We start from the raw sequence: 26,603 nt of genomic DNA, 5'->3' as shown, positions 1-26,603 counted from the left end.
GTGGCTTAGTTGTTTAAAGCGCCTGTCTAGTAAACAGGAGATCCTGAGTTCGAATCTCAGCAGTGCCTTGTTTTCATCTCCTCACAAAGAAGCTTCCTATCTTAAAAAATAGGTGTTTCACTTGCGACTGACAGTGCAATTGTGAGATTAAAAATCTCTTCTATCTAAGAGATATAAAGGAAGAAAGATGGCTTGATTTAGTTTTGAAATGCCTCCTTTCTATGCATCTCTAATCCGTTTATCCAATGTATCTCACCTTTATGTCCTTTGGCTTAGTTGGTCAAAGAGCCTGTTTGGTAAACAGAAAATCTTCAATTTGAATTCCAGCAGTGCTATTCTTTCTTTATGTCAGTTTGGGGCTTCTTAACTCTCTAAGCAGGCTTTCTAATGTATCACACCTGTTTGTCCTTTGTCTTAGTTGGTCAAAGAGCCTGTTTAGTAAACAGAAAATCTTGAATTTGAATGCCAGCAGTCCTCTTCCTTCTTTATCTCAGTTTAGGGCTGTTTTACTCTCTAAGCAGGCTTTCTAATGTATCACACCTGTTTGTCCTTTGTCTTAGTTGGTCAAAGAGCCTATTTAGTAAATGGAAAATCTTGAATTTGAATGCCAGCAGTCCTTTTCCTTCTTTATCTCAGTTTAGGGCTGTTTAACTCTCTAAGCAGGCTTTTTAATGTTTTTCACCTGTTTGTCCTTTGGCTTAGTTGGTCAAAGAGCCTATTTAGTAAAAGGAAAATCTTGATTTTGAATGTCAGCAGTGCTTTCTATTCTTCATCTCATTTTGTGGGTTTTTACCCCAAAAAGAGGACTTTTACTCTTGTTTGTCATCAAATATTAATTTCCCACAGCCCTAATATAGTGCAATTGAGAAAAAAAATTCTCTGCTGTTGAAACACTTTAAAAGGAATTAGAGGATATAATTTTCTTTACAGAATATAGGATGGCATCAAGCTTTACAAATTAAAACCAGTGGCTTTACAGATCTGACTCTGCAAAGTTTGATAGCAGCACAGGAGTATTGTAAACTTTCATGCTTGAAGTGTCCACCGCTTGGGTTAAAAATGAAAACCAAACCATTCAACACGAAAGAAGAAGCAGATTAATCCGACGAGGATTGTGCATGCAGAGCACAATGGATTAGCAGTCCATTGCCTTAACCACTCGGCCACCTCGTCTACATACCACCTGTGCGTTTAGGTGGGAAGATGTTGAGAGGGTTTTTACCAGTCAGTGTTTTTTCACTGAAGATTGTATGTTGGCTTTTGTCAGATTTGACTTATCTCGTCAACTACAGTGCCTGTTGTTTGAAGTTAGCTTGGGGAAAACTCTATCAGAAATGAACCAGTGCTGAGGTTTTTAATATCAATTAGTCATAATCTTTCCTCCTTTTGGTTTTGCCATGGCATTTCTTCAATCTGTCTATTCTGTGTCATAACTTGGAAGCAAAACAAGTCCCAAATTTCAGCTGTGCTAAAAGATGGCTCATTCAATTGCAAAACTTCAAAGCCTTTGTCCTCGATACAGCTTCTGTAAATTTGTCAGTCTTTTAAATGAATGCTCTTCAAAATTTACTTGGCTTCTTAAGTGTTATGACTGAGATTGAAATCTTATTCCATGTTTCTGCTCTACGTGGAATGGAACTCAAGCTCAATATCGTTTTGCTGCGCTAACCAGTTGAATGTTCGAGTGGTGCTTCAATCTTCCTTGGATTTCAAATGCATGCCATCTTCTGGTGCTGTGGCTTAGTTGGTTAAAGCGCCTGTCTAGTAAACAGGAGATCCTGAGTTCGAATCTCAGCAGTGCCTTGTTTTCATCTCCTCACAAAGAAGCTTCCTATCTTAAAAATAGGTGTTTCACTTGCGACTGACAGTGCAATTGTGAGATTAAAAATCTCTTCTATCTAAGAGATATAAAGGAAGAAAGATGGCTTCAAGCATGACAATGTAAAAACCAGTTGATTTAGTTTTGAAATGCCTCCTTTCTATGCATCTCTAATCCGTTTATCCAATGTATCTCACCTTTATGTCCTTTGGCTTAGTTGGTCAAAGAGCCTGTTTAGTAAACAGAAAATCTTCAATTTGAATTCCAGCAGTGCTATTCTTTCTTTATGTCAGTTTGGGGCTTCTTAACTCTCTAAGCAGGCTTTCTAATGTATCACACCTGTTTGTCCTTTGTCTTAGTGGGTCAAAGAGCCTGTTTAGTAAACAGAAAATCTTGAATTTGAATGCCAGCAGTCCTCTTCCTTCTTTATCTCAGTTTAGGGCTGTTTAACTCTCTAAGCAGGCTTTCTAATGTATCACACCTGTTTGTCCTTTGTCTTAGTTGGTCAAAGAGCCTATTTAGTAAATGGAAAATCTTGAATTTGAATGCCAGCAGTCCTTTTCCTTCTTTATCTCAGTTTAGGGCTGTTTAACTCTCTAAGCAGGCTTTTTAATGTTTCGCACCTGTTTGTCCTTTGGCTTAGTTGGTCAAAGAGCCTATTTAGTAAAAGGAAAATCTTGATTTTGAATGTCAGCAGTGCTTTCTATTCTTCATCTCATTTTGTGGGTTTTTACCCCAAAAAGAGGACTTTTACTCTTGTTTGTCATCAAATATTAATTTCCCACAGCCCTAATATAGTGCAATTGAGAAAAAAAATTATCTGCTGTTGAAACACTTTAAAAGGAATTAGAGGATAAAATTTTCTTTACAGAATATAGGATGGCATCAAGCTTTACAAATTAATACCAGTGGATTTACAGATCTGACTCTGCAAAGTTTGATAGCAGCACCGGAGTATTGTAAACTTTCATGCTTGAAGTGTCCACCGCTTCACCCATGCACAATGGATTAGCAGTCCATCGCCTTAACCACTCGGCCACCTCGTCTACATAGCGCCCGTGCGTTTAGGTGGGAAGATGTTGAGAGGGTTTTTACCAGTCAGTGTTTTTTCACTGAAGATTGTATGTTGGCTTTTGTCAGAGTTGCCTTATCTCGTCAACTACAGTGCCTGTTGTTTGAAGTTAGCTTGGGGAAAACTCTATCAGAAATGAACCAGTGCTGAGGTTTTTAATATCAATTAGTCATAATTTTTCCTCCTTTTGGTTTTGCCATGGCATTTCTTCAATCTGTCTATTCTGTGTCATAACTTGGAAGCAAAACAAGTCCCAAATTTCAGCTGTGCTAAAAGATGGCTCATTCAATTGCAAAACTTCAAACCCTTTGTCCTCGATACAGCTTCTGTAAATTTGTCAGTCTTTTAAATGAATGCTCTTCAAAATTTACTTGGCTTCTTAAGTGTTATGACTGAGATTGAAATCTTATTCCATGTTTCTGCTCTATGTGGAATGGAACTCAAGCTCAATATTGTTTTGCTGCACTAATCAGTTGAATGTTCGATTGGTGCTTCAATCTTCCTTGGATTTCAATTGCATGCCATCTTCTGGTGCTGTGGCTTAGTTTGTTAAAGCGCCTGTCTAGTTGTTAAGGGAAGAATATATGGCACATGAATATATACAAGAATCAAAACTGTATCACTATATGGACGCTTTGCTGGATATTGGGATCATGTTGCTTTAAGATACTTCTGATTTTCTTATATTTTCTTAGAGTTGTTTCTGTATGGTATCACTCACCTAAGCTTCATCAAATATTGAATAAACTGGGTGGACCAGGGTAAGCCAAGCTAGAAAACAATACTTGTGTATATAAGTATTGTTCAGCAATGTGGGAGCAATAAACGGTAACCCAGAAATGTACATAATGATTGTGTAGCGACCTGGGAAAGGCAAATAGTAACTGGAAACATGTCCATGATGTAACTGATGATGTAGCTCAAATTCTGTTATAAAAGCTGTACACGTTTGATTAAAGACAGAGAAGAATCATACTGACACGATACCCTCTTGTCTTGTGTATTCTTTTCTCGAGTATACGTATACCTTGTGCCAAAGCTACAATTCGGCCACAGACAATTAAGACGGGTCGCACCTTAGTGTGACAGAATCAGCAGTTGGCGCTCAAACAGTGTGGCTCAGGACGATACCAGATGATCACAGCCGCAACAAAATCTCCCCCCAGGACGGACGTCTTTCCAGCGGGACGAGACTGCAGCTCGAGACCTGGTGAGAAAATATATCATCTTACCTAACCTTCTGTATTCACGTCCGGCTGGGAGGAGATAGTTGGCTGTCTTCTCTGAACCCTTAAACTGACCACGTTTGAAAGTCCTGAGCCTACGGACCCGGTCAGGTATATAATTCCTTAATTGTCTGTGTGTATTATCCGGTCTAACCAATTCGGAGGGTGTATCTAGAATCCATCTAGTATCTGATAAAAACTATTTCATACTGCACTAGGGCTACTAGAAGCATACAGAGCAGAGTACAAAGGGGATGTTTCCACTGGGTTATCACCCTGGTTCCGACCTTAGACGGTCGAAGAAGTTATGTATATATTATATATATACACATATAGGTGCTCACGTCCGGCCATACGCCCACAGTATAAACTGGGCCCGGTGACGTGAATGACACGGCATATACATATTTTTAAGGAAAGAGGTGATTACTAATTTTTCCCCCCTCTGCTGAAATATCAACCACCTATCTAGAGGTGATTACCACTATTTACTATACCTAAAGTGACAAAAAGCCCAGCCCTAGTTGCCTTGGTAACAAAAGAACAGTGAAAGGGATAAGGAATACATTCATAATAGTTTTTTTTATGTTTGAAGTATTGATGCATTGTTGAGACATGCCTGTCCGCAGCCCTCATATTGAATATACTGCCATACTGGTTAGACTGCTATTTCAGCTGCATTTCCTGAATCCAAAGTGTTTAACAATCCCGCTACATTATCTGTATTCAGTCCGGAGGATATAAAATATAAAATGTAATAAGTTGTTTTATAGTATACATATATATCCCTTCAAGCATATTTATAATTACGGTAATCTAAAAGTTTAATTGTCTGCCTTATCTGCTTTGCCTCTCTGCTTTGCTGTTTTGGTTGTTTGCATACGTGATTGTTACCTCAGCCAGCCTGAAAAGGAAAAAAATATAGATAGGGAGACGTACTGAGCAAATTCACTGTCACTCTGGTTCCGGTCCTGCTCTCGGCTTGACCGATGATCGCAGAAGTCTGAACTGTGTCTCTCCCAGTGGGCAAGTGGGAGTAGGGGCTTGATTACTCTCAGTGATTTTCCAACCTCTAAGTGGTTGGTGACTTCTTGCGGGTTTCCCACCGGACATCATCTGGCTAAGATGATGGTGTTTTAGCTGCAGCATAGGTTCATAAGTTATATGGGTGGAAGGGTAATTTCAATTACCATGTTGATGTGACTGAGTGATTGCTCTCTCCCTGAAAAGTATGGTTTGCCCAGGTGTAGATTTTTCACCTCTACAAATCAGGCTGGCATATGGATAGGTAAATTGCGAATTGTTTTGGTGTCAAGGATTCGCAGTATTTGATGTCAGTACCAGTTTTAAATTCATTGTCTTTTGTCTTTTGTAGTGTGTATAATTTGCAGGAGGCGTACTAGCATGTGGTTAAAATTTTTGAATGCATTCTATGTGTGTATACATATATATGTTGTGAAATTAGAGAATTGGATAAACTAGTTTTGTTCTGCATACTATAATTATAAGGTTAGTTGGTTCAGGTAGAAAGAGAATTACTTGAATGGTAATTGCTTGATTTGTACAGATATCTCTGTGAGATCCGAGGTCTATTGTTACTTTTTAGTTATTGTTTTACTAATGTCACTACATTTCTCTATGAGATGGTTTTCTTTGAAAGGTTTTAGAGCGAAAGTTTTGAGGAAACAGAAATTTTAACAATTTATAAGGTATTTTTATACTACGCAGTTTCAGGATACACAAGATTTGTGAAATACTCTGGTGTTAGTTGTTGGTTAATTCCCTATATTACTGTGTTCAAGATAGCTAGACATCACTATGTTCACTGAAGACCCCTTTACTCGGACATAAGGAGTACATACAGCTTTTACAGTCACATATCCCACTGTTCATAACCCCGTGAGAATTTGTTTTAAGACGCACACATACAAATGTTTTTCAGATATACTCAGAATTCAGATGATAGAATGGGTGGGAGCAGTCAGTCAATATCTATAAGACAGATATGACCCATAGTGGAGTGAGAAAGAAAATGTACGTTAAGAAACCCTCCGATCACGAGGGGAGGAGCATTAGATAAGAAGGGATAGAAGAATGTGTTAATGAGTGGAGAGCAGCGTCCCAGCCTCAGGTATTATGAGGTGTTACAGGACCCTGAAGCATTTTATAAGATGGCAGAGGAAGTTAGGAAAAAAGGGATGAGGAGAGGAATATAACAAGATTGCTGAATTTTGTGCAAAACAAATATTTACACAGGAAGATGTCAGTTGCAATATCTGCATTACATTCATTTATACTTCTATATACATTCCCGATGACTGGACGTGTGCCAGCTGTCAAACGCAGAATGCAGAATATCGTGAGACTTGTTCTGACTGTCAGATGACCAACCCAAAGAGCCGTACCTTCTTTCCAACTATTTATATAGACGGCACGTCTTATGCTACATCCTGTCCAGTATCCATTATAGGTTTATTAATTAATGTCGTTTATGAAAAGAATAATGAAGAAAAAGATGAATATGTCATGGAGCTCGCCCCCCCACAAAAATACAATGGAGAAACAACATCTCTCACCCAGACAGAGGTTGAGGATACTCCTCTCAAATTCCTGGTGGGTCCCGATGCAATCAGAAGATTGATCAGGGACATTGATCTACTTGCTGAAGAAGTATGTAGTCTTTTCTTTTTTTTTACAGGACACATCTGTAGATCATGTGGGCGTTGAACTAATGGCACTGATCCCAGACTCAATATTGGCAGGCTGAAAATCCAGTTTGTAAAGGTGGGGCAGAAGCCAGTAGCCCAGCTGCCAAGGAAATTGCAATATTTACCCTCCATTTCATAATTTGCAATTATTTCTATGAAGTTATGGATAATACATGACTTATGTGCTGTCAATGAAGTTATAGTACTGAACACATCTATGGTACCAAACCCACACACTATGTTTTATTTTTATCAATTCTATTTATTTTTCTATGGTTCACGGTGATTGACCTGGCCAATGCTTTCTTCAGTTTATTTCTACATGCTGCAAGCCAGTACCTGCTTGTTTTCACACGAGGGCCAGCAATATATTTGGACTATGATGCCTCAAGGGGCACAGTATAGCCTCTCTATGCTCACCCGAGCCATGACCACGGTCCTGGAGCCCTGGAAGAGGATACATCCCACAGCCACTTTTTTTTTTACAATACATATGGATGACCTCCGACCCTGACTGAAGACAGCCAAGACAATACTGCTCTTCTACACATGCAACCTTTTTTTATAACTATTTTAAGGTTAACCAAAGAAGGTATCGGTGTGTTTTATATGCTAAATTGCAATCACATTTTCACAGCTCTAGGACTGCCACGCTATACTGAACTGTTTTGTCTGTTTGTCATGAAGAAGCCTGACCATGTAAATGGAGTCCTAACACAGCTTCCCGGAGGAAGACAATGCCCTCCTGGCTTCTACTCTCCAAAACCTGACCAAGTGACTCGTGAAGTCCAAACCTGCATGAGAACCGTGTTTGCAACCCACCTGTGCTGGATAAAGCTTCTGATATTTCTGTCTGCAATGCCCTACTCTGCTCTCAGACAACGTCACCATCTCCAGATGTGCTGTCCATAATCCAGCTACTCTTCTACCTCTGCCAAAGGGGGGAGGAAGATGGAGGATGAAAACCACATCTCTGACACATTAGTGGAAGAGGTAGTCGACTCTGAAATGGCGGAATGCGATTGTCTTGCTGTCATGAGGCAAGAGAACACCTGGAAGATCCTGACCTGATGCTCTTTGTGGATAGACCAAGGTATGCAGACCAAGAAGGCCGTTCGCACACTGGTATAGCAGTAGCCACAGAAGTAACTTGCTGCCAGCAAAACCACTGCCTACATCCAAAGGCAGGACTGCGGGCCTTGACAGAAGCATACGAGAGGTCCACTCAACATGAAGCTGTCAAGATCAATCTGGAGGGAAAGAGGCTTCATCACGGCTAACGGAACGCCAGTCTGACACCACAAAGCCATACAAGAATTAATGGAGTCCTTGTTGATGCCAGGAAGAGTTGCGGTGGTAAAAGTAAAAGCACACACACTGGAGACACTTCAAGGGAAGCAGTGGGCAACAGACTAGCTGAAGTAACAGCAAAAGAAGCAGCAGTAATACCGGTTGACACGGAAACAGAGGAAAAGGAATAACCCTGGAAAAAGATGTTCTGACACTCCAGAAACAAGTATCCAAGGAAGAAAAGAAGAAATGGACCTAAGATGAAGTTATACAGGATGAAATATGCCTAAGGATGAACAAGGAAAATTTAAGGCCTCGAACAAAACTCTACATATTTGATGCTATACAGGAAACAGGGAAGTCATAGCATAAGAGTTTAGTCTTTCCCTTGGGTCACATACACGCACAAGTATAATTGCCTATATGTAGACTAAGTTTAAAAACATGTGACTAAAATGCATTTTCGAGTCTTTTCATCCATCCCAGATCCTGAGGACATAGGAGCCCACCAGATCCTGCACGGTGACTGAGTCCTCATCACCAAGAGGTTCAACAGACGTACCCTTGAACCTAGAGATGACAGCCTGTTCCAAGTCCTGTCAACTATCGCAGCAGTCCATGGGTCCTCGCTTCCCACTGCAAGGAGATGCCGGATCCAGAGTCCAGTAGCGGCTGCCACTCTTCATCCATCTGGCACTTATCCTTCTCCTAGCTCAAGGGGTAGTCAGTCACCAAGGGGTAGTCACTCATGAGAAGGGCATACTGACTTTCTGGTATAATGTCTCCACCCCAAGAGTAACATATCAATTTGACTACTGTCTCACAATAAGAATATCCAGGCCCCATGGCACAGTTTCATATCAGGTTTAATACACAATTCATCTGTGTCACTACTGCTGAAATAGGGGAAGGTTCAAAACTGGGAGGATTAGTCTCTTGTTGGGTGGCACACTGGTGAAAGTGACTGGAGACATCAACCAGCCCAGGCCCTACAGCGAAGGGACAAATGGGGAATAAGCCTATTAAGTCGCATGACCCTGTCAAAAGCCCATTTTAAGGGTCAGAGTGGCCTTCCAGATTCAATACTCCCTGTCACTGCCGCTCACTGCCCCAAGGAGGGATGCATAGTTCTGTACCTCACCATTGAGAACCCCTCAGAGAATGAGCAAGGGTTATATGTACTAGGCTCAAGTACTAAACTTGGGAGGGAAAATGGTGACACAAAAGGTAAATTTTGGCTAAGAAGCATAGATACCAGTGGGGGCACACAGGGAGCACCTGACAAATTCAAAGTCGAGAACGAGACAATAGTTGTGTTTAAACCCACCATCCCCGTAAATAAGAATGCAAAGCGGATAAACTATTTATACAATAATCAACAACGGCTTATAAAATACACTGGGGATGCCATAAAGGCAATTATTGACCCATTAAGTTTGCAAAAGTTATTTTATGTCCTTTGATCATATTTTCTTTAATTCTATGCTGCATAGTGCCATGCCTTAAGAAAATGATGATGAAAACTATGGAAACCACAGTGATGACCATGCATGCCGATTTTGAAGATCCCCTGTATGAAAGATGTCCCAATGAAAACATGCAAGCACCATCTCCGGAATATGCCTGTCTGAAGCAAGCCAATGAGGGAAAGTCCAGGATCTGACTTCCTCCTGTGCAAAGTCCGTTAGGAGGGGGTCCATCTACTAGAGATGGGTCGTCTCGTATATACGGTGAAGATTAGTTAGTTAGGTTCCAGCATTGTTGAGATAGGTAGGCCGGGAGGACAGATCGATAGGTTCGACGAGATTAGGATTTTGATTTTGCATATCTCCAAAGGAGGGACTGTTAAGGGAAGAATATATGGCACATGAATATATACAAGAATCAAATCTGTATCACTATATGGACGCTTTGCTGGATATTGGGATCATGTTGCTTTAAGATACTTCTGATTTTCTTATATTTTCTTAGAGTTGTTTCTGTATGGTATCACTCACCTAAGCTTCATCAAATATTGAATAAACTGGGTGGACCAGGGTAAGCCAAGCTAGAAAACAATACTTGTGTATATAAGTATTGTTCAGCAATGTGGGAGCAATAAACGGTAACCCAGAAATGTACATAATGATTGTGTAGCGACCTGGGAAAGGCAAATAGTAACTGGAAACATGTCCATAATGTAACTGATGATGTAGCTCAAATTCTGTTATAAAAGCTGTACACGTTTGATTAAAGACAGAGAAGAATCATACTGACACGATAACCTCTTGTCTTGTGTATTCTTTTCTCGAGTATACGTATACCTTGTGCCAAAGCTACAATTCGGCCACAGACAATTAAGACGGGTCGCACCTTAGTGTGACAGAATCAGCATAGTAAACAGGAGATCCTGAGTTCGAATCTCAGCAGTGCCTTGTTTTCATCTCCTCACAAAGAAGCTTCCTATCTTAAAAATAGGTGTTTCACTTGCGACTGATAGTGCAATTGTGAGATTAAAAATCTCTTCTATCTAAGAGATATAAAGGAAGAAAGATGGCTTCAAGCATGACAATGTAAAACCAGTTGATTTAGTTTTGAAATGCCTCCTTTCTATGCATCTCTAATCTGTTTATCCAATGTATCTCACCTTTATGTCCTTTGGCTTAGTTGGTCAAAGAGCCTGTTTAGTAAACAGAAAATCTTGAATTTGAATGCCAGCAGTGCTATTCTTTCTTTATGTCAGTTTGGGGCTTCTTAACTCTCTAAGCAGGCTTTCTAATGTATCACACCTGTTTGTCCTTTGTCATAGTTGGTCAAAGAGCCTGTTTAGTAAACAGAAAATCTTGAATTTGAATGCCAGCAGTCCTCTTCCTTCTTTATCTCAGTTTAGGGCTGTTTAACTCTCTAAGCAGGCTTTCTAATGTATCACACCTGTTTGTCCTTTGTCTTAGTTTGTCAAAGAGCCTATTTAGTAAATGGAAAATCTTGAATTTGAATGCCAGCAGTCCTTTTCCTTCTTTATCTCAGTTTAGGGCTGTTTAACTCTCTAAGCAGGCTTTTTAATGTTTTTCACCTGTTTGTCCTTTGGCTTATTTGGTCAAAGAGCCTATTTAGTAAAAGGAAAATCTTGATTTTGAATGTCAGCAGTGCTTTCTATTCTTCATATCATTTTGTGGGTTTTTACCCCAAAAAGAGGACTTTTACTCTTGCTTGTCATCAAATATTAATTTCGCATAGCCCTAATATAATGCAATTGAGAAAAAAAATTCTCTGCTGTTGAAACACTTTAAAAGGAATTAGAGGATATAATTTTCTTTACAGAATATAGGATGGCATCAAGCTTTACAAATTAAAACCAGTGGATTTACAGATCTGACTCTGCAAAGTTTGATAGCAGCACAGGAGTATTGTAAACTTTCATGCTTGAAGTGTCCACCGCTTGGGTTAAAAATGAAAACCAAACCATTCAACACGAAAGAAGAAGCAGATTAGATGGGATTCGAACCCATGCATGCAGAGCACAATGGATTAGCAGTACATCGCCTTAACCACTCGGCCACCTCGTCTACATTGCACCTGTGTGTTTAGGTGGGAAGATGTTGAGAGGGTTTTTACCAGTCAGTGTTTTTTCACTGAAGATTGTATGTTGGCTTTTGTCAGATTTGACTTATCTCGTCAACTACAGTGCCTGTTGTTTGAAGTTAGCTTGGGGAAAACTCTATCAGAAATGAACCAGTGCTGAGGTTTTTAATATCAATTAGTCATAATTTTTCCTCCTTTTGGTTTTGCCATGGTATTTCTTCAATCTGTCTATTCTGTGCCATAACTTGGAAGCAAAACAAGTCCCAAATTTCATACTGTGCTAAAAGATGGCTCATTCAATTGCAAAACTTCAAAGCCTTTGTCCTCGATACAGCTTCTGTAAATTTGTCAGTCTTTTAAATGAATGCTCTTCAAAATTTACTTGGCTTCTTAAGTGTTATGACTGAGATTGAAATCTTATTCCATGTTTCTGCTCTACGTGGAATGGAACTCAAGCTCAATATTGTTTTGCTGCGCTAACCAGTTGAATGTTCGATTGGTGCTTCAATCTTCCTTGGATTTCAAATGCATGCCATCTTCTGGTGCTGTGGCTTAGTTGGTTAAAGCGCCTGTCTAGTAAACAGGAGATCCTGAGTTCGAATCTCAGCAGTGCCTTGTTTTCATCTCCTCACAAAGAAGTTTCCTATCTTAAAAATAGGTGTTTCACTTGCGACTGATAGTGCAATTGTGAGATTAAAAATCTCTTCTATCTAAGAGATATAAAGGAAGAAAGATGGCTTCAAGCCAAAGTAAAACCAGTTAATATAGTTTTGAAATGCCTCCTTTCTATGCACCTCTAATCCGTTTATCCAATGTATCTCACCTTTATGTCCTTTGGCTTAGTTGGTCAAAGAGCCTGTTTAGTAAACAGAAAATCTTGAATTTGAATGCCAGCAGTGCTATTCTTTCTTTATGTCAGTTTGGGGCTTCTTAACTCTCTAAGCAGGCTTTCTAATGTATCACACCTGTTTGTCCTTTGTCATAGTTGGTCAAAGAGCCTGTTTAGTAAACAGAAAATCTTGAATTTGAATGCCAGCAGTCCTCTTCCTTCTTTATCTCAGTTTAGGGCTGTTTAACTCTCTAAGCAGGCTTTCTAATGTATCTCACCTGTTTGTCCTTTGTCTTAGTTTGTCAAAGAGCCTATTTAGTAAATGGAAAATCTTGAATTTGAATGCCAGCAGTCCTTTTCCTTCTTTATCTCAGTTTAGGGCTGTTTAACTCTCTAAGCAGGCTTTTTAATGTTTTGCACCTGTTTGTCCTTTGGCTTAGTTGGTCAAAGAGCCTATTTAGTAAATGGAAAATCTTGATTTTGAATGTCAGCAGTGCTTTCTATTCTTCATCTCATTTTGTGGGTTTTTACCCCAAAAAGAGGACTTTTACTCTTGTTTGTCATCAAATATTAATTTCCCACAGCCCTAATATAGTGCAATTGAGAAAAAAAATTCTCTCCTGTTGAAACACTTTAAAAGGAATTAGAGGATATAATTTTCTTTACAGAATATAGGATGGCATCAAGCTTTACAAATTAAAACCAGTGGATTTACAGATCTGACTCTGCAAAGTTTGATAGCAGCACAGGAGTATTGTAAACTTTCATGCTTGAAGTGTCCACCGCTTGGGTTAAAAATGAAAACCAAACCATTCAAGATGATAGAAGAAGCAGATTAATCCAACGAGGATGGGATTCGAACCCATGCATGCAGAGAACAATGGATTAGCAGTCCATCGCCATAACCACTCGGCCACCTCTTCTACATAGCGCCCGTGCGTTTAGGTGGGAAGATGTTGAGAGGGTTTTTACCAGTCAGTGTTTTTTCACTGAAGATTGTATGTTGGCTTTTGTCAGAGTTGCCTTATCTCGTCAACTACAGTGCCTGTTGTTTGAAGTTAGCTTGGGGAAAACTCTATCAGAAATGAACCAGTGCTGAGGTTTTTAATATCAATTAGTCATAATTTTTCCTCCTTTTGGTTTTGCCATGGCATTTCTTCAATCTGTCTATTCTGTGTCATAACTTGGAAGCAAAACAAGTCCCAAATTTCAGCTGTGCTAAAAGATGGCTCATTCATTTGCAAAACTTGAAAGCCTTTGTCCTCGATACAGCTTCTGTAAATTTGTCAGTCTTTTTAATGAATGCTCTTCAAAATTTACTTGGCTTCTTAAGTGTTATGACTGAGATTGAAATCTTAATCCATGTTTCTGCTCTACGTGGAATGGAACTCAAGCTCAATATTGTTTTGCTGCGCTAACCAGTTGAATGTTCGATTGGTGCTTCAATCTTCCTTGGATTTCAAATGCATGCCATCTTCTGGTTCTGTGGCTGAGTTGGTTAAAGTGCCTGTCTAGTAAACAGAAGATCCTGAGTTCGAATCTCAGCAGTGCCGTGTTTTCATCTCCTCACAAAGAAGCTTCCTATCTTAAAAATAGGTGTTTCACTTGCGACTGATAGTGCAATTGTGAGATTAAAAATCTCTTATATTTAAGACATATAAAGGAAGAAAGATGGCTTCAAGCATGACAATGTAAAACCAGTTGACTTAGTTTTGAAATGCCTCCTTTCTATGCATCTCTAATCCGTTTATCCAATGTATCTCACCTTTATGTCCTTTGGCTTAGTTGGTCAAAGAGCCTGTTTAGTAAACAGAAAATCTTGAATTTGAATGCCAGCAGTGCTATTCTTTCTTTATGTCAGTTTGGGGCTTCTTAACTCTCTAAGCAGGCTTTCTAATGTATCACACCTGTTTGTCCTTTGTCTTAGTTGGTCAAAGAGCCTGTTTAGTAAACAGAAAATCTTGAATTTGAATGCCAGCAGTCCTCTTCCTTCTTTATCTCAGTTTAGGGCTGTTTAACTCTCTAAGCAGGCTTTCTAATGTATCACACCTGTTTGTCCTTTGTCTTAGTTGGTCAAAGAGCCTATTTAGTAAATGGAAAATCTTGAATTTGAATGCCAGCAGTCCTCTTCCTTCTTTATCTCAGTTTAGGGCTGTTTAACTCTCTAAGCAGGCTTTTTAATGTTTTGCACCTGTTTGTCCTTTGGCTTAGTTGGTCAAAGAGCCTATTTAGTAAAAGGAAAATCTTGATTTTGAATGTCAGCAGTGCTTTCTATTCTTCATCTCATTTTGTGGGTTTTTACCCCAAAAAGAGGACTTTTACTCTTGTTTGTCATCAAATATTAATTTCCCACAGCCCTAATATAGTGCAATTGAGAAAAAAAATTCTCTGCTGTTGAAACACTTTAAAAGGAATTAGAGGATATAATTTTCTTTACAGAATATAGGATGGCATCAAGCTTTACAAATTAAAACCAGTGGATTTACAGATCTGACTCTGCAAAGTTTGATAGCAGCACAGGAGTATTGTAAACTTTCATGCTTGAAGTGTCCACCGCTTCACCCATGCACAATGGATTAGCAGTCCATCTCCTTAACCACTCGGCCACCTCGTCTACATAGCGCCCGTGCGTTTAGGTGGGAAGATGTTGAGAGGGTTTTTACCAGTCAGTGTTTTTTCACTGAAGATTGTATGCTGGCTTTTGTCAGAGTTGCCTTATCTCGTCAACTACAGTGCCTGTTGTTTGAAGTTAGCTTGGGGAAAACTCTATCAGAAATGAACCAGTGCTGAGGTTTTTAATATCAATTAGTCATAATTTTTCCTCCTTTTGGTTTTGCCATGGCATTTCTTCAATCTGTCTATTCTGTGTCATAACTTGGAAGCAAAACAAGTCCCAAATTTCAGCTGTGCTAAAAGATGGCTCATTCAATTGCAAAACTTGAAAGCCTTTGTCCTCGATACAGCTTCTGTAAATTTGTCAGTCTTTTTAATGAATGCTCTTCAAAATTTACTTGGCTTCTTAAGTGTTATGACTGAGATTGAAATCTTAATCCATGTTTCTGCTCTACGTGGAATGGAACTCAAGCTCAATATTGTTTTGCTGCGCTAACCAGTTGAATGTTCGATTGGTGCTTCAATCTTCCTTGGATTTCAAATGCATGCCATCTTCTGGTGCTGTGGCTGAGTTGGTTAAAGTGCCTGTCTAGTAAACAGAAGATCCTGAGTTCGAATCTCAGCAGTGCCTTGTTTTCATCTCCTCACAAAGAAGCTTCCTATCTTAAAAATAGGTGTTTCACTTGCGACTGATAGTGCAATTGTGAGATTAAAAATCTCTTATATTTAAGACATATAAAGGAAGAAAGATGGCTTCAAGCATGACAATGTAAAACCAGTTGACTTAGTTTTGAAATGCCTCCTTTCTATGCATCTCTAATCCGTTTATCCAATGTATCTCACCTTTATGTCCTTTGGCTTAGTTGGTCAAAGAGCCTGTTTAGTAAACAGAAAATATTGAATTTGAATGCCAGCAGTGCTATTCTTTCTTTATGTCAGTTTGGGGCTTCTTAACTCTCTAAGCAGGCTTTCTAATGTATCACACCTGTTTGTCCTTTGTCTTAGTTGGTCAAAGAGCCTGTTTAGTAAACAGAAAATCTTGAATTTGAATGCCAGCAGTCCTCTTCCTTCTTTATCTCAGTTTAGGGCTGTTTAACTCTCTAAGCAGGCTTTCTAATGTATCACACCTGTTTGTCCTTTGTCTTAGTTGGTCAAAGAGCCTATTTAGTAAATGGAAAATCTTGAATTTGAATGCCAGCAGTCCTCTTCCTTCTTTATCTCAGTTTAGGGCTGTTTAACTCTCTAAGCAGGCTTTTTAATGTTTTGCACCTGTTTGTCCTTTGGCTTAGTTGGTCAAAGAGCCTATTTAGTAAAAAGAAAATCTTGATTTTGAATGTCAGCAGTGCTTTCTAATCTTCATCTCATTTTGTGGGTTTTTACCCCAAAAAGAGGACTTTTACTCTTGTTTGTCATCAAATATTAATTTCCCACAGCCCTAATATAGTGCAATTGAGAAAAAAAATTCTCTGCTGTTGAAACACTTTAAAAGGAATTAGAGGATATAATTTTCTTTACAGAATATACGATGGCATCAAGCTTTACAAATTAAAACCAGTGGATTTACAGATCTGACTCTGCAAAGTTTGATAGCAGCACAGGAGTATTGTAAACTTTCATGCTTGAAGTGTCCACCGCTTCACCCATGCACAATGGATTAGCAGTCCATCTCCTTAACCACTCGGCCACCTCGTCTACATAGTGCTTGTGCGTTTAGGTGGGAAGATGTTGAGAGGGTTTTTACCAGTCAGTGTTTTTTCACTGAAGATTGTATGTTGGCTTTTGTCAGAGTTGCCTTATCTCGTCAACTACAGTGCCTGTTGTTTGAAGTTAGCTTGGGGAAAACTCTATCAGAAATGAACCAGTGCTGAGGTTTTTAATATCAATTAGTCATAATTTTTCCTCCTTTTGGTTTTGCCATGGCATTTCTTCAATCTGTCTATTCTGTGTCATAACTTGGAAGCAAAACAAGTCCCAAATTTCAGCTGTGCTAAAAGATGGCTCATTCAATTGCAAAACTTCAAAGCCTTTGTCCTCGATACAGCTTCTGTAAATTTGTCAGTCTTTTAAATGAATGCTCTTCAAAATTTACTTGGCTTCTTAAGTGTTATGACTGAGATTGAAATCTTATTCCATGTTTCTGCTCTACGTGGAATGGAACTCAAGCTCAATATTGTTTTGCTGCACTAATCAGTTGAATGTTCGATTGGTGCTTCAATCTTACTTGGATTTCAATTGCATGCCATCTTCTGGTGCTGTGGCTTAGTTTGTTAAAATGCCTGTCTAGTAAACAAGAGATCCTAAGTTCGAATCTCAGCAGTGCCTTGTTTTCATCTCCTCACAAAGAAGCTTCCTATCTTAAAAATAGGTGTTTCACTTGCGACTGATAGTGCAATTGTGAGATTAAAAATCTCTTCTATCTAAGAGAGAGATTTAGTTTTGAAATGCCTCCTTTCTATGCATCTCTAATCCGTTTATCCAATGTATCTCACCTTTATGTCCTTTGGCTTAGTTGGTCAAAGAGCCTGTTTAGTAAACAGAAAATCTTGAATTTGAATGCCAGCAGTGCTATTCTTTCTTTATGTCAGTTTGGGGCTTCTTAACTCTCTAAGCAGGCTTTCTAATGTATCACACCTGTTTGTCCTTTGTCTTAGTTGGTCAAAGAGCCTGTTTAGTAAACAGAAAATCTTGAATTTGAATGCCAGCAGTCCTCTTCCTTCTTTATCTCAGTTTAGGGCTGTTTAACTCTCTAAGCAGGCTTTCTAATGTATCACACCTGTTTGTCCTTTGTCTTAGTTGGTCAAAGAGCCTATTTAGTAAATGGAAAATCTTGAATTTGAATGCCAGCAGTCCTTTTCCTTCTTCATCTCAGTTTAGGGCTGTTTAACTCTCTAAGCAGGCTTTTTAATGTTTCGCACCTGTTTGTCCTTTGGCTTAGTTGGTCAAAGAGCCTATTTAGTAAAAGGAAAATCTTGATTTTGAATGTCAGCAGTGCTTTCTATTCTTCATCTCATTTTGTGGGTTTTTACCCCAAAAAGAGGACTTTTACTCTTGTTTGTCATCAAATATTAATTTCCCACAGCCCTAATATAGTGCAATTGAGAAAAAAAATTCTCTGCTGTTGAAACACTTTAAAAGGAATTAGAGGATATAATTTTCTTTACAGAATATACGATGGCATCAAGCTTTACAAGTTAAAACCAGTGGATTTACAGATCTGACTCTGCAAAGTTTGATAGCAGCACAGGAGTATTGTAAACTTTCATGCTTGAAGTGTCCACCGCTTGGGTTAAAAATGAAAACCAAACCATTCAACACGAAAGAAGAAGCAGATTAATCCGACGAGGATGGGATTCGAACCCATGCATGCAGAGCACAATGGATTAGCAGTCCATCACCTTAACCACTCGTCCACCTCGTCTACATAGCGCCTGTGCATTTAGGTGGGAAGATGTTGAGAGGGTTTTTACCAGTCAGTGTTTTTTCACTGAAGATTGTATGTTGGCTTTTGTCAGATTTGACTTATCTCGTCAACTACAGTGCCTGTTGTTTGAAGTTAGCTTGGGGAAAACTCTATCAGAAATGAACCAGTGCTGAGGTTTTTAATATCAATTAGTCATAATTTTTCCTCCTTTTGGTTTTGCCATGGCATTTCTTCAATCTGTCTATTCTGTGTCATAACTTGGAAGCAAAACAAGTCCCAAATTTCAGCTGTGCTAAAAGATGGCTCATTCAATTGCAAAACTTCAAAGCCTTTGTCCTCGATACAGCTTCTGTAAATTTGTCAGTCTTTTAAATGAAGGCTCTTCAAAATTTACTTGGCTTCTTAAGTGTTATGACTGAGATTGAAATCTTATTCCATGTTTCTGCTCTACGTGGAATGGAACTCAAGCTCAATATTGTTTTGCTGCGCTAACCAGTTGAATGTTCGATTGGTGCTTCAATCTTCCTTGGATTTCAAATGCATGCCATCTTCTGGTGCTGTGGCTTAGTTGGTTAAAGTGCCTGTCTAGTAAACAGGATGATCCTGAGTTCGAATCTCAGGCGTGCCTTGTTTTCATCTCCTCACAAAGAAGCTTACTATCTTAAAAATAGGTGTTTCACTTGCGACTGATAGTGCAATTGTGACATGAAAAATCTCTTCTATCTAAGAGATATAAAGGAAGAAAGATGGCTTCAAGCATGACAATGTAAAACCAGTTGATTTAGTTTTGAAATGCCTCCTTTCTATGCATCTCTAATCCGTTTATCCAATGTATCTCACCTTTATGTCCTTTGGCTTAGTTGGTCAAAGAGCCTGTTTAGTAAACAGAAAATCTTGAATTTGAATGCCAGCAGTGCTATTCTTTCTTTATGTCAGTTTGGGGCTTCTTAACTCTCTAAGCAGGCTTTCTAATGTATCACACCTGTTTGTCCTTTGTCTTAGTTGGTCAAAGAGCCTGTTTAGTAAACAGAAAATCTTGAATTTGAATGCCAGCAGTCCTTTTCCTTCTTTATCTCAGTTTAGGGCTGTTTAACTCTCTAAGCATGCTTTTTAATGTTTCGCACCTGTTTGTCCTTTGGCTTAGTTGGTCAAAGAGCCTATTTAGTAAAAGGAAAATCTTGATTTTGAATGTCAGCAGTGCTTTCTATTCTTCATCTCATTTTGTGGGTTTTTACCCCAAAAAGAGGACTTTTACTCTTGTTTGTTATCAAATATTAATTTCCCACAGCCCTAATATAGTGCAATTGAGAAAAAAAATTCTCTGCTGTTGAAACACTTTAAAAGGAATTAGAGGATATAATTTTCTTTACAGAATATAGGATGGCATCAAGCTTTACAAATTAAAACCAGTGGATTTACAGATCTGACTCTGCAAAGTTTGATAGCAGCACAGGAGTATTGTAAACTTTCATGCTTGAAGTGTCCACCGCTTGGGTTAAAAATGAAAACCAAACCATTCAACACGAAAGAAGAAGCAGATTAATCCGACGAGGATGTGATTCGAACCCAAGCATGCATATCACAATGGATTAGCAGTCCATCACCTTAACCACTCGGCCACCTCGTCTACATAGCACCTGTGCGTTTAGGTGGGAAGATGTTGAGAGGGTTTTTACCAGTCAGTGTTTTTTCACTGAAGATTGTATGTTGGCTTTTGTCAGAGTTGCCTTATCTCATCAACTACAGTGCCTGTTGTTTGAAGTTAGCTTGGGGAAAACTCTATCAGAAATGAACCAGTGCTGAGGTTTTTAATATCAATTAGTCATAATTTTTCCTCCTTTTGGTTTTGCCATGGCATTCCTTCAATCTTTCTATTCTGTGTCATAACTTGGAAGCAAAACAAGTCCCAAATTTCAGCTGTGCTAAAAGATGGCTCATTCAATTGCAAAACTTCAAAGCCTTTGTCCTCGATACAGCTTCTGTAAATTTGTCAGTCTTTTAAATGAATGCTCTTCAAAATTTACTTGGCTTCTTAAGTGTTATGACTGAGATTGAAATCTTATTCCATCTTTCTGCTCTACGTGGAATGGAACTCAAGCTCAATATTGTTTTGCTGCGCTAACCAGTTGAATGTTCGATTGGTGCTTCAATCTTCCTTGGATTTCAAATGCGTGCCATCTTTTGGTGCTGTGACTTAGTTTGTTAAAGCGCCTGTCTAGTAAACAGGAGTTTGAATCTCAGCAGTGCTTTGTTTTCATCTCCTCACAAAGAAGCTTCCTATCTTAAAAATAGGTGTTTCACTTGCGACTGATAATGCAATTGTGAGATTAAAAATCTCTTCTATCTAAGAGATATAAAGGAAGAAAGATGGCTTCAAGCATGACAATGTAAAACCAGTTGCTTTAGTTTTGAAATGCCTCCTTTCTATGCATCTCTAATCCGTTTATCCAATGTCTCTCACCTTTATGTCCTTTGGCTTAGTTGGTCAAAGAGCCTGTTTAGTAAACAGAAAATCTTGAATTTGAATGCCAGCAGTGCTATTCTTTCTTTATGTCAGTTTGGGGCTTCTTAACTCTCTAAGCAGGCTTTCTAATGTATCACACCTGTTTGTCCTTTGTCTTAGCTGGACAAAGAGCCTATTTAGTAAATGGAAAATCTTGAATTTGAATGCCAGCAGTCCTTTTCCTTCTTTATCTCAGTTTAGGGCTGTTTAACTCTCTAAGCAGGCTTTCTAATGTATCACACCTGTTTGTCCTTTGTCTTAGTTGGTCAAAGAGCCTATTTAGTAAACAGAAAATCTTGAATTTGAATGCCAGCAGTCCTTTTCCTTCTTTATCTCAGTTTAGGGCTGTTTAACTTTCTAAGCATGCTTTTTAATGTTTCGCACCTGTTTGTCCTTTGGCTTAGTTGGTCAAAGAGCCTATTTAGTAAAAGGAAAATCTTGATTTTGAATGTCAGCAGTGCTTTCTATTCTTCATCTCATTTTGTGGGTTTTTACCCCAAAAAGAGGACTTTTACTCTTGTTTGTCATCAAATATTAATTTCCCACAGCCCTAATATAGTGCAATTGAGAAAAAAAATTCTCTGCTGTTGAAACACTTTAAAAGGAATTAGAGGATATAATTTTCTTTACAGAATATAGGATGGCATCAAGCTTTACAAATTAAAACCAGTGGATTTACAGATCTGACTCTGCAAAGTTTGATAGCAGCACAGGAGTATTGTAAACTTTCATGCTTGAAGTGTCCACCGCTTCACCCATGCACAATGGATTAGCAGTCCATCTCCTTAGCCACTCGGCCACCTCGTCTACATAGCGCCCGTGCGTTTAGGTGGGAAGATGTTGAGAGGGTTTTTACCAGTCAGTGTTTTTTCACTGAAGATTGTATGTTGGCTTTTGTCAGAGTTGCCTTATCTCGTCAACTACAGTGCCTGTTGTTTGAAGTTAGCTTGGGGAAAACTCTATCAGAAATGAACCAGTGCTGAGGTTTTTAATATCAATTAGTCATAATTTTTCCTCCTTTTGGTTTTGCCATGGCATTTCTTCAATCTGTCTATTCTGTGTCATAACTTGGAAGCAAAACAAGTCCCAAATTTCAGCTGTGCTAAAAGATTGCTCATTCAATTGCAAAACTTCAAAGCCTTTGTCCTCGATACAGCTTCTGTAAATTTGTCAGTCTTTTAAATGAATGCTCTTCAAAATTTACTTGGCTTCTTAAGTGTTATGACTGAGATTGAAATCTTATTCCATGTTTCTGCTCTACGTGGAATGGAACTCAAGCTCAATATTGTTTTGCTGCACTAATCAGTTGAATGTTCGATTGGTGCTTCAATCTTACTTGGATTTCAATTGCATGCCATCTTCTGGTGCTGTGGCTTAGTTTGTTAAAATGCCTGTCTAGTAAACAAGAGATCCTAAGTTCGAATCTCAGCAGTGCCTTGTTTTCATCTCCTCACAAAGAAGCTTCCTATCTTAAAAATAGGTGTTGCACTTGCGACTGATAGTGCAATTGTGAGATTAAAAATCTCTTCTATCTAAGAGATATAAAGGAAGAAAGATGGCTTCAAGCATGACAATGTAAAACCAGTTGATTTAGTTTTGAAATGCCTCCTTTCTATGCATCTCTAATCCGTTTATCCAATGTATCTCACCTTTATGTCCTTTGGCTTAGTTGGTCAAAGAGCCTGTTTAGTAAACAGAAAATCTTGAATTTGAATGCCAGCAGTGCTATTCTTTCTTTATGTCAGTTTGGGGCTTCTTAACTCTCTAAGCAGGCTTTCTAATGTATCACACCTGTTTGTCCTTTGTCTTAGTTGGTCAAAGAGCCTGTTTAGTAAACAGAAAATCTTGAATTTGAATGCCAGCAGTCCTCTTCCTTCTTTATCTCAGTTTAGGGCTGTTTAACTCTCTAAGCAGGCTTTCTAATGTATCACACCTGTTTGTCCTTTGTCTTAGTTGGTCAAAGAGCCTATTTAGTAAATGGAAAATCTTGAATTTGAATGCCAGCAGTCCTTTTCCTTCTTCATCTCAGTTTAGGGCTGTTTAACTCTCTAAGCAGGCTTTTTAATGTTTCGCACCTGTTTGTCCTTTGGCTTAGTTGGTCAAAGAGCCTATTTAGTAAAAGGAAAATCTTGATTTTGAATGTCAGCAGTGCTTTCTATTCTTCATCTCATTTTGTGGGTTTTTACCCCAAAAAGAGGACTTTTACTCTTGTTTGTCATCAAATATTAATTTCCCACAGCCCTAATATAGTGCAATTGAGAAAAAAAATTCTCTGCTGTTGAAACACTTTAAAAGGAATTAGAGGATATAATTTTCTTTACAGAATATACGATGGCATCAAGCTTTACAAATTAAAACCAGTGGATTTACAGATCTGACTCTGCAAAGTTTGATAGCAGCACAGGAGTATTGTAAACTTTCATGCTTGAAGTGTCCACCGCTTGGGTTAAAAATGAAAACCAAACCATTCAACACAAAAGAAGAAGCAGATTAATCCGACGAGGATGGGATTCGAACCCATGCATGCAGAGCACAATGGATTAGCAGTCCATCACCTTAACCACTCGTCCACCTCGTCTACATAGCGCCTGTGCGTTTAGGTGGGAAGATGTTGAGAGGGTTTTTACCAGTCAGTGTTTTTTCACTGAAGATTGTATGTTGGCTTTTGTCAGATTTGACTTATCTCATCAACTACAGTGCCTGTTGTTTGAAGTTAGCTTGGGGAAAACTCTATCAGAAATGAACCAGTGCTGAGGTTTTTAATATCAATTAGTCATAATTTTTCCTCCTTTTGGTTTTGCCATGGCATTTCTTCAATCTGTCTATTCTGTGTCATAACTTGGAAGCAAAACAAGTCCCAAATTTCAGCTGTGCTAAAAGATGGCTCATTCAATTGCAAAACTTCAAAGCCTTTGTCCTCGATACAGCTTCTGTAAATTTGTCAGTCTTTTAAATGAAGGCTCTTCAAAATTTACTTGGCTTCTTAAGTGTTATGACTGAGATTGAAATCTTATTCCATGTTTCTGCTCTACGTGGAATGGAACTCAAGCTCAATATTGTTTTGCTGCGCTAACCAGTTGAATGTTCGATTGGTGCTTCAATCTTCCTTGGATTTCAAATGCATGCCATCTTCTGGTGCTGTGGCTTAGTTGGTTAAAGCGCCTGTCTAGTAAACAGGATGATCCTGAGTTCGAATCTCAGGCGTGCCTTGTTTTCATCTCCTCACAAAGAAGCTTCCTATCTTAAAAATAGGTGTTTCACTTGCGACTGATAGTGCAATTGTGAGATTAAAAATCTCTTCTATCTAAAAGATATAAAGGAAGAAAGATGGCTTCAAGCATGACAATGTAAAACCAGTTGATTTAGTTTAGAAATGCCTCCTTTCTATGCATCTCTAATCCGTTTATCCAATGTATCTCACCTTTATGTCCTTTGGCTTAGTTGGTCAAAGAGCCTGTTTAGTAAACAGAAAATCTTGAATTTGAAAGCCAGCAGTGCTATTCTTTCTTTATGTCAATTTGGGGCTTCTTAACTCTCTAAGCAGGCTTTCTAATGTATCACACCTGTTTTTCCTTTGTCTTAGTTGGTCAAAGAGCCTGTTTAGTAAACAGAAAATCTTGAATTTGAATGCCAGCAGTCCTCTTCCTTCTTTATCTCAGTTTAGGGCTGTTTAACTCTCTAAGCAGGCTTTCTAATGTATCACACCTGTTTGTCCTTTGTCTTAGTTGGTCAAAGAGCCTATTTAGTAAATGGAAAATCTTGAATTTTAATGCCAGCAGTCCTTTTCCTTCTTTATCTCAGTTTAGGGCTGTTTAACTCTCTAAGCAGGCTTTTTAATGTTTCGCACCTGTTTGTCCTTTGGCTTAGTTGGTCAAAGAGCCTATTTAGTAAAAGGAAAATCTTGATTTTGAATGTCAGCAGTGCTTTCTATTCTTCATCTCATTTTGTGGGTTTTTACCCCAAAAAGAGGACTTTTACTCTTGTTTGTCATCAAATATTAATTTCCCACAGCCCTAATATAGTGCAATTGAGAAAAAAAATTCTCTGCTGTTGAAACACTTTAAAAGGAATTAGAGGATATAATTTTCTTTACAGAATATACGATGGCATCAAGCTTTACAAATTAAAACCAGTGGATTTACAGATCTGACTCTGCAAAGTTTGGTAGCAGCACAGGAGTATTGTAAACTTTCATGCTTGAAGTGTCCACCGCTTGGGTTAAAAATGAAAACCAAACCATTCAACACGAAAGAAGAAGCAGATTAATGCGACGAAGATGGGATTCAAACCCATGCATGCAGAGAACAATGGATTTGAAGTCCATCGCCTTAACCACTCTTCCACCTCGTCTACATAGCCCCTGTGCGTTTAGGTGGGAAGATGTTGAGAGGGTTTTTACCAGTCAGTGTTTTTTCACTGAAGATTGTATGTTGGCTTTTGTCAGATTTGACTTATCTCGTCAACTACAGTGCCTGTTGTTTGAAGTTAGCTTGGGGAAAACTCTATCAGAAATGAACCAGTGCTGAGGTTTTTAATATCAATTAGTCATAATTTTTCCTCCTTTTGGTTTTGCCATGGCATTTCTTCAATCTGTCTATTCTGTGTCATAACTTGGAAGCAAAACAAGTCACAAATTTCAGCTGTGCTAAAAGATGGCTCATTCAATTGCAAAACTTCAAAGCCTTTGTCCTCGATACAGCTTCTGTAAATTTGTCAGTCTTTTAAATGAATGCTCTTCAAAATTTACTTGGCTTCTTAAGTGTTATGACTGAGATTGAAATCTTATTCCATGTTTCTGCTCTACGTGGAATGGAACTCAAGCTCAATATTGTTTTGCTGCGCTAACCAGTTGAATGTTCGATTGGTGCTTCAATCTTCCTTGGATTTCAAATGCATGCCATCTTCTGGTGCTGTGGCTTAGTTGGTTAAAGCACCTGTCTAGTAAACAGGATGATCCTGAGTTTGAATCTCAGCAGTGCCTTGTTTTCATCTCCTCACAAAGAAGCTTCCTATCTTAAAAATAGGTGTTTCACTTGCGACTGATAGTGCAATTGTGAGATTAAAAATCTCTTCTATCTAAGAGATATAAAGGAAGAAAGATGGCTTCAAGCATGACAATGTAAAACCAGTTGATTTAGTTTTGAAATGCCTCCTTTCTATGCATCTCTAATCCGTTTATCCAATGTATCTCACCTTTATGTCCTTTGGCTTAGTTGGTCAAAGAGCCTGTTTAGTAAACAGAAAATCTTGAATTTGAATGCCAGCAGTGCTATTCTTTCTTTATGTCAGTTTGGGGCTTCTTAACTCTCTAAGCAGGCTTTCTAATGTATCACACCTGTTTGTCCTTTGTCTTAGCTGGTCAAAGAGCCTATTTAGTAAATGGAAAATCTTGAATTTGAATGCCAGCAGTCCTTTTCCTTCTTTATCTCAGTTTAGGGCTGTTTAACTCTCTAAGCAGGCTTTCTAATATATCACACCTGTTTGTCCTTTGTCTTAGTTGGTCAAAGAGCCTATTTAGTAAACAGAAAATCTTGAATTTGAATGCCAGCAGTCCTCTTCCT

General features: G+C 38.7%; 2 non-coding genes across 2 annotated transcripts; both read left to right on the top strand.

Moving 5' to 3' along the window:
• The first annotated feature begins 1,729 nt into the window (after positions 1-1,729).
• TRNAT-AGU (transfer RNA threonine (anticodon AGU)) lies at positions 1,730-1,803 on the top strand. Its single transcript has one exon. It is a non-coding gene; the product is annotated as a tRNA-Thr (tRNA).
• Positions 1,804-12,217: 10,414 nt separating this feature from the next.
• TRNAT-AGU (transfer RNA threonine (anticodon AGU)) lies at positions 12,218-12,291 on the top strand. Its single transcript has one exon. It is a non-coding gene; the product is annotated as a tRNA-Thr (tRNA).
• The last annotated feature ends 14,312 nt before the right edge of the window (positions 12,292-26,603 follow it).

This window comes from Dendrobates tinctorius, unplaced genomic scaffold, assembly GCF_039654945.1.
Source record: "Dendrobates tinctorius isolate UK_male_01 unplaced genomic scaffold, ASM3965494v1 ptg000204l, whole genome shotgun sequence".
Classification (NCBI taxonomy): Eukaryota; Metazoa; Chordata; class Amphibia; order Anura; family Dendrobatidae; genus Dendrobates; species Dendrobates tinctorius.
The sequence above is the reverse complement of the archived record's forward strand: the minus strand, read 5'-3'. Positions and strand labels throughout refer to the sequence as shown.